Source organism: Eurypyga helias, unplaced genomic scaffold (genome assembly GCF_000690775.1).
Source record: "Eurypyga helias isolate BGI_N326 unplaced genomic scaffold, ASM69077v1 scaffold6137, whole genome shotgun sequence".
In the NCBI taxonomy this organism is placed as follows: domain Eukaryota; kingdom Metazoa; phylum Chordata; class Aves; order Eurypygiformes; family Eurypygidae; genus Eurypyga; species Eurypyga helias.
Window position 1 is genome coordinate 16,115 of NW_010261021.1, and position 3,220 is coordinate 19,334.

Consider the following 3,220-nt stretch of genomic DNA (forward strand, 5'->3'; position numbering starts at 1 on the left):
GCAATTTCTACCTGGACAGAAAGAGCCAAAGCTGAGGAAAACAGATTGATAGACTGAAACTGTCTTACAGATTGTCCTCTTTAGTTCCATAAACCAAATATTTGCCAAGCCCACAGCTTACAATGGATGAGTTGGTCATCAACATTCTCATCAAAATCTTATGATTCAATTATGGTTTGGTTTAGGTGGTATTTCAGTGCTTCACAACAGTTACTGGGTATTGTGCATGATGAAGGGATGCTGCACTGTCTAATCCTATAGGATAACTCTTGATTTTCCATTTTTAATACTTATATGTGTGTTACAGTTACAGTAATATGTCACTGAAAAGCATTTGCCAAAAAAAAAAAAAATTGTTTTTCTGGATCCAAAATTAAGGTAAGAACAGGTATGATGATATCACTCCTTCTTTACGATGTTCCTGCATGATTTGGTAATGTCAGTGTCATGCTGTCATTTTTAATAGTCCTGTGCTGAAGAGATATATCTATTTTCCCTGTGGTTCACAATGTAATGTTATTTACCCTAATAATGGCAGCTTTCATTTAAGGAATAGTTAAAGAGCTATACGTCATATATTTAAGAATTTTAAAAGTAAAAATAAAAATGCACATTCCTGTGGATAGAAGGGAGTTTTAAAAGCTCTTCTCCTAATAAAAAGTGCCACCTTTACTATGCAAAACTTAGTGTTGTGATCCAAAGGATAAACTAAAATTCATGGATGGTATTGGAACAGATGTAGTAGCTAATATAAAAATTAATTGTCCTAGGAGAAGCAAACTCAAGAGGGAAAGAAACATCCTTGTGCTCTGAATGATTTAGACTAATGAGTCCATGTTCATCAACAGTGATGATTATTAGCACTTAAGACAGCATAAAACATCAATGTCTCCTTTTAAAGACACTCATAAAGCAGACAAATTCTACAGCAATCAGAGTTGAATGAAAGTACTTAAAAATGAATAACAATCAAATCAAGCAATGACTTGGGTGTTTGGTGTTGGTTGTTTTGTTTTGGTTTTTTTTTTTTTTCTGGCTGCTTGTTCTTGTATTCTGTAACCCAATATCACTGACAGCAGGCAGCTCTTAATGCAGACAAAAGATTCCTTAAGAATACTGAGTTGACATTTAAAGTCTTCTGATAAATCAACTTAGGTCATACATTTGTACATGAAAATTCAGCTGGCATATAACTGCACAAAATCCACTAGAGCAATGTAACTTTAAATTCCTGAACACAAAAAATAAAGCTAAACTACTGCTCTTTGTGTTTTTGAAATTATAATGATTACCAAGGATCTATAAAGATTAAATGAATGAAGTATTGAATCCACAGTTCTTGAGTCATCAGTCAGCATTCCCAAGTGCAGCAGTGAACAAAACCAGGGTATGAACTACAGCAAGCACTACAGGAGGGAAACATTTAATAAGAAAATCCATGTTTGAAAGACACCCATCAGCTTGTACAGGCTGGCCTTGAACTCCTGATTTGTAGTAGTACTAATGATGTGGAAATTTGCACCTTGTGTTATTCATGCTTTCTAAATCCTTCAACATAAGAGAACATTGTTATCCACATTTTGTTAAAGTTGCAAATGGGGTCTAGCTATTATAAGCTCAATTTAGTCAGAGTTTAGGGACTTCTAATTAGCACTGCAATCCTGGAAAAACTGTTTAATTGCTGCCAAAAGCTACTAAAGCTTTGGAAGTTCCTCGTTGCCTTATCTTAAAAAGCATTTTGTCTCCTGCTACTGAGTATGGAGAGCAGCACCTCAGTTTTCACAGCACTGAGCATTGTTCATAGAGACATAGAATCACAGAATGGTTTGGGTTGGAAGGGACCTTAAAGACCATCCATTCCAAACCCCCTGCCATGGGCAGGGACACCTTCCATTAGACCAGGTTGCTCAAAGCCTCATCCAGCCTGGCCTTGAACACTTCCAGGGATGGGGCACCCACAGCTTCTCTGGGCAACCTGTTCCAGTGCCTCACCACCAAAGAACTTTTTCCTGATACCTAATCTAAATCTACCCACTTTCAATTTAAACTAGATGGAAATGCCTCTGCATAGCTTCAAGTCCTGTGTCTAAGCCCTGGAGGTAGATGACCTCTCAGGCACACCCACATGTTTACTTACTGGGCCATGTCTCCTTAGTAATCAAAACAGAAAAAGAAATTATTTTTCTACATGAACCTATATATAATTTTTTTTTTTTCATTATGGCTGTATAAATACGGAGAGAAGAATTAGGGATACTCAGAGTTTCCAAGAGGTATTCAGAGACAAGCCACACCTGACTATTGATAATGTGTAGAAAGAATTGCAGAATATGTGTGATATAAATCAGGGGTTAAAATTTAAATTGGCCTTGCTGTCACACAGTAAACCAAATTATTGTGTTTATAGAAATGACATTTTAATAGAAAGAAAAGCAAACAAGTAAGAGAAACATGTCTAGATACTAATCATCTTTATGGTATATCTGCTTAAGTATTTTAAATTAGAAGGACACTGGTTTGTATCAAAATGCATCACTTTTATTCAGATGGTATCATTCATGAAGAAGCAGTGCACCTGCAGTAATAATTGACCTTCTCTGTTTTCCACATTTCAGAGAACTGGAAGATATATTGCTCTTTCATTGCCGAAAACCCATTTGCTGTGAATGCTAACTCAAATCATCACGAGCAAAACTGCCCGTGTCTGCTAGTGCATTGAGAGCAAACAATTTCATTCATGTGTCATCCTTGTAGTCCATGAAAGATCAGAGACTATCAAAAAAGGCAAAGGAATTTGGTGCTTTGGCTTGTAGCAGTTTTGTTGCTCTCACACTGCCAACTGCTTAAGTCTGTGGTTAATTTTAAGCATAGAAGCAGTTCTATTGATTGATGTATTTTTAAATTAATTTTTAAAAGGCATGCATTTAAGCATGTGTAGGATTGGATTAAAATTTAAAATTTAGTTTTCACATCTGTTACACACAGATTATTCTGGACATCTTTACACAAGGAACATTTTGAGCCAAGCCTTTAACTTATGCAAGTCCACATCGTACAGCCATTGACTTTGACTGAATGGTACGGTTTTACGATAGCTGCAATCAAACTGTTTTGTTTAGTTTAGAACACAGTCAATTTTTTGGTGGATTTGGTTGACAGATTCTTGTGGGTGAAAGCACAAAACAATGTGGAAACAATTTCCTTGTAAGACAGTATTTTG